The following is a 13235-nucleotide window of genomic DNA, read 5'->3' on the forward strand; positions in this document are numbered from 1 at the left end:
GTGTGGTGATAAATACGGGTCTAGGTCCACTCTGTACTGCTACAGGATACATCCAATACCTATATGGATTGTACACTCACAAGAGAATAAACACAAAAAAATAAATAAAAAAAATGTCACCTATTAATAATATAGACTTATTAGGATGTTGGTAATGCCTATTGTACATAAAATAAAGTTTTAAAGTTGCTCCTGATTGCAAACACATGTTATAGCATGCATACAAGTGATCAGGATTAGTCCTGTAGCCGGAACAAGAGATACGGCTGAAAGACAAGTACCTGAGAGATTGGCACACCCTTACTGTACATTGACTACGGGCAAACGCCCCTTTTCTGCCCCGTTCCCCCCTGAAATCATAGGCTGTAGTAAGTGTCCTTTGTGCTCGAAGATTAATCGAACGTTGCTGCGCTCTGTGGCGTATTGTTCGGTTCTGGGCAGGCACAGAGTGAGTGTGCGGATTATATGCATAAAATCACCATTTACATCCCTTAATAATTCAGGTCCAAGGTGCATATCCTATTAATTGTGGGGTCACCGGAAAGGAGGATACTCTGGCCATATCCTTAATTGTTGGTATCTTTAACTTGTCATTACTTGCCCACTACTTTCAATCTGTCATGCCTAGCATAGGCAAACAGAGGGGGGGGGGGGGGGGTCCTAGTGCCTGGAAACTCCCCTTCAAGCATGGGGCATTGTATAATTGAGGTGGCTGGACCCTGTTCCCGCTTCACACAGCTCTGCTCGAAAAGAGAGAGCTGCGTGCACCTAACAGTAGCGCACGCAGCATTGCCCATGTATATTATGGGGATAGGAAGAGTTGGAGAGTAGCCAAGCACTATCTAATATTATAGCCACGCCCCCATGTATGCTGGTCACGCCCACTTGCGGCGTGGTGTGGAAACCCCCCCTCTACAAATGTGTTTGCCCCTGCCTAGTGTACAAGCATTTTATAGAGGATTGAGGCATTAACAGGCTCTTTCGATGTATTCCAAAAAATATAAAATATTAAATTGTGATGCTAGAAATAAAATACTGTTTCTTTTTTATCTTGACTATAGGTATAATGAAATAAGCTTTTTCTTTATTTATTTAAAATGGAACAGTTTATATAAATTTGTTGTACTTTAAAGAGAGTTTTCTGTAATTTTCCAGAGGTGCACCTTTCAGTTGCAGATCAAATATCTGCAAATATTGCGTAGTGTCCGCTCAGACAGAACATAAATATGAGGCAATATGAGGGCAATGCACCCGTTTATGTGATATGGCAAAAATCAGGAACATTTCTTCTGGTTTGCAAATAACCCCACGAAGTGATGCAACAGATGTGGGCCATTTTGTCAATAAGCAAGTAAAGGATCGCCTCCAGTGTGTCTCGTCTCTGCTAATTGAGTCATATTAGTTTTGTGAATTTGAACAGCACTAAGCACAAAACGAGTCATTTAGCTAATTATGCGGAACATCAAATTCTCCAAGAGTTTGGAGCCAGATCCAAAGCTTAGTCTAACAAGATGAGACTATGAGCTCTGCAGGACAGCATGTGAGTGACAGTCTGGCAGGGAATCAGCACAGCTGCAACATTTTTATTTGCTGCCAGACTATGTATGATCAGTACCACCGCCCCTCCAGTGAGGAGGGGCGGTGGTCTGCCGATGGGTCAAAAGAGATATAAGGGGAACCCGGGATGGCCAGACGCCCCCTGCATAAGGGTCAGTATGGTTTATGTTGAAGTCGCTCTTGTGACCGGATTTTGTCAAAACTTTTGTAGCTCCATTCAAAAGATTTTGTTGAAACTCAAGTCAAATGTTACCATGCTGTGATCTCTCTTCCCTAAATACTTGTGCCTTAGATGTAATATATGTTCTATTAGGTAGTACCAGGTCCCGCAACTGACCCTCTAGATGATTCTTATATCTTTTGTGAAAGGGAGTTGTCTTCTAAATAGCTGATATTTTTTTTTTCCTGTGGCAGAACCACTAGTTTCATTGTCCCAATTTGTAGCTGGATAGTTAAAATCACCCAGGTGGGTAATGACATTTTTCTTTCAATCTGTGATAGTAATAACTGAACTTCAGTGCAACCATTTATGCTGCGTGTATTATATAATAATCCCCAATCAGTACTTTTACTTTTTATCAAGTATATTCACCCATAAGGATTCTGTACACAGGTTCTCACGTGCACACAACCCTTCCCCTTCAATATCCTTCCTAAATATGCTCTGTTCTTCCATATTCACTGCCCGGTAATGACTTCCATCCCTCCAAGTCTGTTATCATCATCATCACCATTTATTTATATAGCGCCACTAATTCCGCAGCGCTGTACAGAGAACTCACTCACATCAGTCCCTGCCCCATTGGGGCTTACAGTCTAAATTTCCTAACACACACACAGACAGAGAGAGAGATTAGGGTCAATTTGATAGCAGCCAATTAACCTACTAGTATGATTTTGGAGTGTGGGAGGAAACTGGAGCACCCGGAGGAAACCCACGCAAACCCAGAGAGAACATACAAACTCCACACAGATAAGGCCATGGTCAGGAATTGAACTCATGACCCCAGCGCTGTGAGGCAGAAGTGCTAACCACTGAGCCACCGTGCTGCCCCGTTATACCTATTATATCATATTTCTCTTCTGGCATCATACATTCTAAGTCACCTATGTTGTTAGTATTTGTTACCGTACATGTGATTCATGTATTATCACTTTTAAAATTTACGTGCCCCCCTTACTGCTTCTTCTAAACGCTCCTCTCCCTTTTCCTTTACTTGACTTATCCCTGTTCCCTGTCTACACAGTATTGCACGCGGCTTCTGTCTACACCCTGCAGATATCTAACCATCTTCTCCTGCAGGACAGGCCCCCCACACTAAGGTGAAGCCCATCCTTAATGTACACTCTGTAGCTCACAGATTAATCATCCCAGTTCTCCAGAAATCTCATTCCTCTTCTTCTTATTAACTCCTAGAATTCCCTGTTGTCTTTCAGGTGTAACCTGCAGCACAGGTAACAGTTCTGAAATGATTACCTTGGTTAAACTTTAAGTTTAATTCCTCCAAATTGTTTAAGTGGCCGGTCAATCTACCACTAACTTTATAGTTGGTACCAATATGTATCACTGGTTCTTCCCCAGCTCAGGACTGGCCTCCATGACAGTGTTCCTTCTGCCATGTCTTCACACTCTTTTACACTGACCTCAGCCAGTACCTGCTCAGTGAGCAGCAACTTCCTCTCCATGCAGTCAATGGAACTCTGTGTTGCCAGTTGCTCCTTTACATGCAGTAACTGAGCTTTCCAGGTGAGCAGCTGGCTCAAACTTTGCACAGCAGCTTTCACCCTTCAAAAGTTTGTTCCAACATTGCATTTCACAGCATAAGATGTACACTGGTTGGCATTAACAATCATGGGAAACATACTAAATGTAATTTACTTCATCTATATGAGGATACATACTGTAATATTAAACTTCAGATTATTAGTTAACTTCACCTTATTAATGCAACGTATAGTACTAAAGAGTATTAAGAGTATACTGTATTTATGCAGTAGTGTTAGAGTACAAATAGACTACTTACGACTACAGAGTAATACTAAAATAGATTTAAAAAAGGAAAAAGCAATGAGTTTAAACATAAATCACAACCTTTTAGAGGAACTTACCACAAAGAAGAAACACAAAGGTAAATATATCTTAGTTTCCCACTTCCTATTGTTGAACTATGTCCTTGAGTTAAAATATGCGCTTTTCAGACAATTGCCAGGATTATGTAACCTCGCTCGGTTTTACACTGAAGATGTATCCTCAGTAGTAGCACTAAACTGTAATGTCTCAGTAGAACAGTGGAAAGGGTTATGGAGCCACGTGAGCTCTTTACACACATGTGTTTTATATTACAGCTCGCAGTGTTCCATGTACATTGGAGTTATTGTGTCATATTAACTATCCCCCGCTGTGTTCTTTTCATTGTTGCAACAGCAGCTAAACGCATAATAAAAACAGTATATTCAGTTCCTGACCTCATCGCAGAAGCCTTCAGGAAATTCTCATTTTACTCATTTACCATAACACAATTCTAATGCATGTTACGTAGATTACTTCAATGAATCATAACTTGTTGGCCAGAAAGAAAAACAATAGCAACTAATACAACTACATTCTGCGCAAGATCTGCGTCTCTCTTCCACTCTCATCACATCCTCCCATTCCCGGTTACAGGACTTTTTTTGGGCTGCACCCACTTTGTGGAATTCCCTCCCTCGCACAGTAAGATTTTCCTCTAGTCTACAAACCTTCAAGCGTTCTCTGAAAAACCACCTCTTCAGACAAGCTTATAACATTCCTCAACCACCCTCTTAATCTCCTATATTACCACCCTCTACACAGCTAACACAAGACAACAACCCTCTGACCAACATTGGTACACACGCAGCCCACACAATACTTTTACCTTTGCACTCTAGCTGGTCCAGTGTGCAATATGATGTAGCACGTGCCCTTGTGTTTCAAACTCCCATTGTCCCATAGATTGTAAGCTTGCGAGCAGGGTTCTCTTACCTCTCTGTCTGTATGTATTACCCAGTATTGTTTTATTAATGTTTGTTCCCAATTGTAAAGCGCTACGGAATTTGCTGGCGCTGTATAAATAAATGATGATGATGATGATGAACTAATACTCAGAATAGGAACAAATCCTGAGAAGTGGTACTGTGCTCTCTGCTCTACAATCTGATACAATCATAGACAGTATTAACAATTACTTTCCGTGTACCAGACACAAGGAGTGGCACTGAGCAATTGCCCATACAATATGGCGAGAATGACACTCAGCGGATTGAACAAGAGGTAGTACTTAGCAGTTGTCCAAACAATAGAAAATATAATAACATATTTTATAGAACTTTTTGCTATATCTTTCATTGCATATTTTCTGTATTTTGATTTGTTGGCTGATAAAAGCTTTAAGTAATAAAAGGTTTGCTACAGCTTAAAACAAAAGAGAAGTGGTACTAAGCTGTACGTAAACAAATGAGGACAATTGTCATAAAGTAAACTTTCTAGGAAGACATGTTTAAAATGTGTTCAAACCTCCCATTAACCAAAGTGCTCAGAAATGCTTAAAGATGCTGATTCAGTAAAGTCCACCATAGCCTTGTGTCCAGCAATTACAGTAGGAATCTCCGCTCATTTTTCTTGCACCTCTATGGGGTGTGAGGGAATTTGAGTCGAAATTCCAGCCATAACATTGGCATGAGGTGTCTCCACGGACGTTCCAGAGACACCTCGTGCTGAATTGAATCTCCCCCTAGGAGTCCTAGTTAAAAAATGTGCACCACATTTTATACAACGAGGCCGCTGTACACTTTCCGTTATCCGTAAATTTTACATGTAGCGTTATATTTTTGCTGCATTGCAATTTGACCCAAGAAAGGTTAAATTAATAATAATTGTTAAGCTATTAATTAACCCTGAATGTTAGAATGAGAGACCTCTCCCAGCAGTGAGAGTCTTGGGGGGGATGAAATAAGACAGTCTATTAGACAGTTGTACAGTGTTTCCACTGTACTGTTTAACCACATTATTAAATGTTTGTAAGATACAAATATTTACATAGTCTGCCAATAAAAGTATGCACGGGTTTCAAAAACTGCACAATACATCTTGTTACTTTGTTATCTATGATTTATTTTGCATGACACACAAGTTAACATGCGCAAACTAACTTTCCAAGAAGTTTTCAAACTTGTTTAGAATTTATAAGTCTTTTGCAATCTGCTGCTTAAATACTAAATGCTGCAGCCAAGTTCTCCATATTTTATCATATCTCTTCACAATCTGCAGAGATTACAGCCAGTTTCTCCATAAAAACATAATAATTGTACCAGATATTCATATCTACGATGCCTTATAGGCATCCACTGCTATGTAACGCATAACGGTTTCCTGAGAATAGAAAGTTATAAACGTTGGCATCGCTCTAAACAGGGAACTGTTGGTGTAGATCCAGGTGTCAGTCTGCCAGGAGCCTAGTTCCTAGCCTCAGTCCATTGAAACATGCAGAAAAAAAATCAGTTCCCTTTTCAGGCTGCCCTAAATAAAACAGATTATATATTATCTTGAAACGAAGAAGAAAAACTGATTTAAAAAAAGACTTGCCTGTATAAAATCTTCAATATTCAGAGATCTCCCGAGTTTGCTCCTGAAAGCCAAAGATTTGGAGTTGCTGTGGATTCCTGTGTGGAGTGTTTGTGTTAGTGGAGATGTGTGTGTGATTTTGTACAATCACACCCCTGCCTTACAGAGGAGGGATCAGAGCCAGCAGCGATTCTTTACACATTTCTTACTGGATGTTGTTTACAACTTTTTTTAAAATCAGAGATTCATTTGCGTACTGAACTTGCCTATATGCTTATTATTTCGTTCTGTCATTTACCAAAAAAAAGAAGCAGAGAAATGAATTCAATTACAGGAAAAACAAGTCACTAAATAGACAGTAGGTATTTTTGCTGAAGAGCTTACATTTTGTGGGCTGGGTAGTTTTATCATTAAACAGTATTTACAAAAAAACAGTGTCTTGTGCGATGTTATACAATAAGTAAAGAGTGAGCTGGTATTGTACACCGATATAAACTGAAAAAGGTATAAATGGATATCAGTCGAAAGAGAACAAGAGGATGTGGGATGTATAAGGATTATATTATTTTATCATCATCATTTATTTATATAGCGCCAACAATTCCGCAGCGCTGTACAGAGAATATGTCTCACTCACATCAGTCCCTGCCCCATTGAAGCTTACAGTCTAAATTCCCTAACACACACACACACACACACACACACACACAGACCGAGAGAGACTAAGGTCAATTTGATAGCAGCCAATTAACCTACCAGTATGTTTTTGGAAATATGTGTATAATTTACAACTGTAGAACTAGTGGACCAAATCTCTTACACGAGCCAAGATAAATAGTTGTATACAAACAGCGTAGACTCTGGAAACAAATATTGTCTATTTAATCCCTGTTAGATTTACCAGCCAGAATGAAACCACTAACTTATTTAAATGTTTCCTTACCTTGTGGAAAGCGGCTCTCTGAGAAAGCTGAATTGGTTTAACTTATTACAGGGACCTTGTGTAGATGTAACAAACCACAGAGACATTGGGGAAACGTAAATGCCGATAGTTGCGGTATTTTGCGCCAAATTGCACTGCGCATGCGCAGAAACGGACTATAGGCCAGTGAACGCAGGATCGTCCAATTCACCTTTGAGCGCAAAGGACACTTCCGACAGCCTATGACGTCACGTGAGGAATGGGGGATGACAATATTGTTAACTGGTAACAATAGCTGAATATTTGTTTTTATTTCTGTGCGTTCTGCTAGGACTTTATATTGCACCTATGTACGTATCCTGCAGTGTGTTGTGTCTGTCTAAATATGGTAAGTACTATATAAGCAGAGCGTACCTACACCCGTAGGCAGCAAAAGACGTTTCTTCAGATCCGCTTGTAGTTGAAATACGCATATTTTGTAATGCGTTACTTTTGCCCTCAATGAACACTTTACCCAGTCCCTCAAGTGACCAATACTTTAACAGTCTAATGACCATTGAACTCTAACATACATCCCCCCTTCTGACGCCAAGTAAAAAAATTTAAAAAAAGAGCAGACGTCCCATTGAATAATTCTTCTTCAATCTAGGTCCATTAGATTTACATAGACACTATGCTGAAATGTCCAGGTTTTTTTTTTTAATCGGTTTCCTCCTTTGTCTTTACGGACGTCCAGGGTTTCAATCAACAAAGATGACCTATGTAGTTCTCAGAGAGAAATAAACACGTTCATGTAAAGATTCCTTCCTGTTCTTACTAAAAACACCTATATTTCACGTCCTATACACACAGATGTGACATGGTATTAGCAGGAAGTTTGTGTCTGAAGGTTATTGTCTTCTCAAGCTAATTTTTGATAATGCTAAGCAAGTATTGCACCGTTGTCCGTGTTAGTTTGGCCATTGAAAGACCATTGTATATTTATATTCCTTTTATTCTGATTGCTTCCTGAATTATATATACATCTTTAAGAAAAAGAGGAGGAGCCCACAATGTGCACGCTAATCACTATGTCTTAACAATAGATTATAGCTATCACAAATTACAATACAAAACTAATGAAACCAATTACGGATGGTCAAAATCCACAGTAATACATGTATAATTCCACCAATCAGCACAAACATCAACTTCTTCCTTTAATATAGATTAGTGTTTGATTACAGCGGGGTCTGCATTGGCTGCGGTAGTTTATCTATATGCATGTTTACCGAACCAATATCAATATTAAAAATAAGGGAGGGTGGAGTGAAATAAAGTGGATGGAAGGCTGTACTACAGGGAATCTCTACATCAGTAAGAAAATATAAGAAAGTTCTGCGTTAACTTCTGGGCTTTACAGGGCCTATTAATCAGAGGGATTATGTGCTTGATTTTGGGGTTTGACAAACTGCCATGACATTCACACTTGCCCCTATCCTTGTTCCCTATCATGGAGATAATATATGGCACATAGCCTCTCTGGAAAAAAATGAGATAAGACTTTTAAAGGGCTGGGGTTGAAGGTTTTTCCAATATTTGGCCATAAGGCTTTCAGCAGCCCCTAGAATATAAGACATCAGGACATCGAACGACAAGAATTTTGAATTTATCACTAGTAACAGGAAAGTTCTGTTCACTTTCCTGGATCTCGGAATGTTCGTTGCATTCTAGACCAGGGCGTGGCCAACCTTTTGCTCTCTAGGTATTGTGAAACTACAAATCCCAGCATGCTTTGCCAGCTATCGGCTGGCTGTGTACTGAAAAAAACATGTTGGGGCATGTTTCACAACACCTGCAGAGTCACAGGTTGACCACGCCCAGATGTTGGCCACGCCCTGTTCTAGACCATTGTTTGCTCGTGGTGATTGATGTAATGTGTTACTTTGTGACATCATCTCTAAACGGTATAAAACAAGCTACCGGTGAGGCTGAAAGCAGTACTGACCCTCTACTTGAACTTGTGCAACTTTAAGCAGATTGTATCGATTCGCGACTAAGAAAAGGAGAAAGGAGAAAGGCTGTGAGGACTGAAATATGTCCTGCTGTCGACAAGAGACCACCACCGGGCACAGTAAGAGCTTCGGCCCTGGAGAACCTGCCGACACAGAGGACAACACCATGTCGCAGCCAGTAGATCGATTCCACCAGATCAGAGTCAACGTGTATTGTAATGGAGACCTCATCATCACACATATTGACTCCAGCATCAACTTTGATGGTCTCTGTAATGAGGTACGAGACATGTGCTCCTTGGGCAAGGACCAGATATTCACCATGAAGTGGATAGATGAAGAACAACATCCATGTGCTCTGTCCTCACAACTGGAGCTGGAGGAAGCTCTCCGGTTGTATGAAATCTATAAAGCCTCTGAGTTGCCCATTTACATCTTCTGCGGCACTCCTGAGAGGCCTGGAATGCGGTGCCCTGGAGAGCTCACGTCCGTCTATCGACGTGCAGCAAGAAAGTGGAGGAAACTCTACTATGCAAACGGGCACGCATTCCAAAGAAAGAGGTTTCACAGACTAACACACTGCTCTGTCTGCACAGACAGGATATGGGGGCTTGGGCGCAAGTGTTACAAATGCTTGCACTGTAAGCTGATGGTACATAAGAATTGCCACTTATTTGTCAGCTCAGAGTGTGCGCAGCATAAAACATCTGAACCATCAGACGCGGCTCCTCAACAACATCCAGAAGGAGCTGCAGAGACGGTGACAACGACCGCCTCCATACCAGTCTTGCAGGATTTCCATCCAGTCAGTGTGTTAGGAGTTGGCACCTACGGAAAGGTGCTACTGGTGCGGCGTGTAGAGACTGGAAGCATCTACGCCATGAAAGTGGTAAAAAAACAACTGGCTGATGCTGACGACAGTATGGACCGGGTGCAGACCGAGAAGAGTGTGTTCCAGCTAGGCTCAGAGCACCCATTCCTTGTTGGACTACACGCCTGCTTCCAGACAAATACCAGACTCTTCTATGTCATCGACTATGTGAACGGAGGAGATCTAAGCTTTCACATACAGTGTCGAAGGAAGCTGTTTATGAAACATGCCAGCTTCTATTCCGCTGAAGTCAGCCTTGCCTTGAACTTCCTGCACGAGCGAGGTGTTATCCATCGTGACGTAAAGCCAGATAACATCCTACTAGATTCTGAAGGCCACATAAAGCTTACGGACTATGGTGTGTGCAAGGAAGGTTTGGAGCCTGGAGGAACAACTAGCACTTTCTGTGGCACACCCTATTACCTCGCTCCAGAAATGTTGCAAGGCAAAGGCTATAATTTCAGCGTGGATTGGTGGGCGCTGGGGGTCATCTTGTTTAAAATGCTGACGGGGAGGCTGCCCTTCGACACTGCAGAGGAGTCTGAGATGCTAGACGACGATTTGTTGTTCAAAGTTATCCTAGAAAAAGACCTTTTCATTCCCAAATCACTGGCTGTGAAAACAGCCAGTGTATTAAGCGGCTTCCTAAATAAAGAGCCAAAGGAGCGTCTGGGCTGTAACCCACAGACGGGGTTTTCTGACATCCAGGGTCATGCATTCTTCAGCAGCATTGACTGGAACCTCCTGGAACAACGACAAGTTGTTCCCCCATTTAAACCCCAGGTCTGTGGAGAGTATGGATTGGATAACTTTTATGAGGAATACACAAGCCAGTCTGTCCATCTAACACCTGATGAGGAGGATGCATTGTGTAACCAGGCTGAGTTTAAAGGATTCGACTACATCGGTCCCCAATTGATGGCTCCAGTAGAAACTGCATGAGATCCTTTCCTGGTCATCTTCTGGTTCAAACGCAGAAGACATTTAGCATGTCTAAATAAAGGAGGAGAATGAGGAGGATACATTGGGTAATCAGGCTAAATTCAATGGATTTCGACAACATCAGTCCCCAATTGATGGCTCCAGGAGAAACTGCATGAGATCCGTTCCTGGTCATCTTCCAGAACAAACGAAGAAGACATTTATCATGTTTAAATAAATGTATGGATTATTTAATATAGGAGATTATATGCTAGAGGTGCTAGGTTGTCCTAGTCCGCCTCTTTTACATGTTTGGGGAAACTCAAATAAAATACTTTCTTAAAGTACCTTGTGTCCATTTCTGTATTTTTACATGTTATTATATATAGATAGATAGATTGGATACCTGGACAACATGGACTGTACCTAGGGCAGGTAAGAACAGCATTACATTGGGCCTCACTGATAATCTCCCACAGCATTACAATGGGAATTCATGTAGAGTAGGAGATGGATGTACAATAACATGTTACTGATAATAATAAGAATGTAGAGTGAGTGAATGTGTGTGTTATCTTAATATAGAGTGTGTGTGTGTGCGGGCTCAGTATGTTAATGTACAGTGTGTGCGGGCTCAGTATGTTAATGTACAGTGTGTGTGGGCACAGTATGGTAATGTACAGTGTGTGTATGGGCACAGTATGTTAATGTACAGTGTGTGTGGGCACAGTATGGTAATGTACAGTGTGTGTGTGGGCACAGTATGTTAATGTACAGTGTGTGCGGGCTCAGTATGTTAATGTACAGTGTGCAGGCCTGGTGCTCCCATTAGGCAAGGTTAGGCACTTGCCTAGGGCGCCGGGCTCTGGAGGGCGCCTGGAAAATTACTTTAAAACTGTGCGGCGACCGCTGACCATACCTGTCACGGCCGCCGCACAGCATTCGGATGCACGGGGAAGGGGGGAAGAGGCTATTGCCCACCACCGCTGCCTCTCTGCTCCATCTCCTCCCCTCCAATCACTAGTGTCGAGTGGAGGGGAGGAGACGGAGCAGAGAGGCGGCGGTGGTGAGGTAAGGAAAGACGGGGGGAGGAGGGCGCCGATTGCTGTGGGGGGGGGGGTTGGGGCGCCGATTTTGTAAAAATGCCTAGGGCGCCATGGAGGCTAGCACCGGCCCTGACAGTGTGTGTGGGCACAGTATGGTAATGTACAGTGTGTGTGGGCACAGTATGTTAATGTACAGTGTGTGTGGGCACAGTATGGTAATGTACAGTGTGTGTGTGGGCACAGTATGGTAATGTACAGTGTGTGTGTGGGCACAGTATGTTAAGGTAGAGTGTATGTGTGTGTGAGGTCAGGGCACAGTATGTTAATATGTGTGGGAAGGGGGATCTTAATATAGTGTGTGAGGTAGGCTATTTAATGGTGGAGTGCAAATGGGGGCTAATTATTTAATGGGTGCTATTTTATTTGCTGGGTGATGGTGGGGAAATTTCATTTAATAATGGGGCCTATTATTTTAAGGTGAAGTGACGGGACCTTTAATTTAATACTGGGGCTAATTTCAGCACACATCCCCCCACCCTTTTGAAACTTACCTTTTTCATCTTTCTTCCTGTCCAGCCGTCGCTGCCTGTCTCTTCTCTGCTCTCTGCTGCCTAGCAACGTCATGACATCAGACGCTGAGGGGCAGAGGGCAGAGTTCAGAAGGGGGTGGAGCCGGGTGTCGGCTGCCATTTTGGATGCGCCGGGCGGCTGGCAGTCTACTTCTGAGGTCTGTTATTTTCTTTATTTTTCAGTCTCCTCACAGAGGCAGGTGCGGGCGGCCACTGCCCCCCCTTGGGACTGCGCCCTGGGCGACGGCTCCGCCCGCACCTGCCTGGTTACGGCTCTGCCGGGGCTAGTTGGAGTTTTCTAAATCTCATCAGTGGCGCACGCAGGGGGGGTTTCTGGGTCTCCAGAAACCCCCCCCCCCCTCCGCTAAAAAAGTGCTCCTACATACGGCACTGTACTATACAGCAGCCGCGGCGCTGTTAAAGAAGCGTCCGCGGCGGTGCTGTATTGTATACAGCGGCAGCTCTCTAGGGTTTTTTTTTTTTCGGGGGTAAAGGGGAAACCCCACCTGAACAATCCTCCGTGCGCCCCTGCTCATGTACCCATTTTATTTCCAAATAGGGCCTCCAACATTCCAGGATCCAGACAAGCAGCAACTGATTTAAAGACACCAGCAGCCACAGGTGGTGACAGTGACAATAACAGGTAGGAGAGAGCAGGACAGTCTGCCAGCTCTCCTGAATCTGGTGGGACAGTCCCGAATTTGAGTGAGGATTTGGACAGTTGGGAGGTATGTCCCGCTTCACACTGTACTGCTCGTGAAGGCAGAGCTTCG

At 42.8% G+C, this 13235-nt stretch overlaps 1 protein-coding gene, 1 long non-coding RNA gene and 1 pseudogene across 2 annotated transcripts in view; 2 read left to right on the plus strand and 1 right to left on the minus strand.

Moving 5' to 3' along the window:
• LOC142109368 (B2 bradykinin receptor-like) overlaps positions 1–6323 on the minus strand; it is a 30432-nt gene extending 24109 nt beyond the window's left edge. The window contains exon 1 of the mRNA XM_075193527.1: positions 6155–6323. The gene's annotated coding sequence lies outside the window, so the exon portion shown is untranslated. The remainder of the gene's footprint in view (positions 1–6154) is intronic.
• Positions 6324–9509: 3186 nt separating this feature from the next.
• LOC142108179 (protein kinase C iota type pseudogene) lies at positions 9510–11116 on the plus strand (annotated as a pseudogene).
• Positions 11117–11265: 149 nt separating this feature from the next.
• Positions 11266–11658, plus strand: LOC142108196 (uncharacterized). The gene is made up of 3 exons (XR_012680117.1): positions 11266–11417; positions 11456–11514; positions 11548–11658. It is a non-coding gene; the product is annotated as an uncharacterized LOC142108196 (long non-coding RNA).
• The last annotated feature ends 1577 nt before the right edge of the window (positions 11659–13235 follow it).

Source organism: Mixophyes fleayi, chromosome 12 (assembly GCF_038048845.1).
Source record: "Mixophyes fleayi isolate aMixFle1 chromosome 12, aMixFle1.hap1, whole genome shotgun sequence".
Classification (NCBI taxonomy): Eukaryota; Metazoa; Chordata; class Amphibia; order Anura; family Limnodynastidae; genus Mixophyes; species Mixophyes fleayi.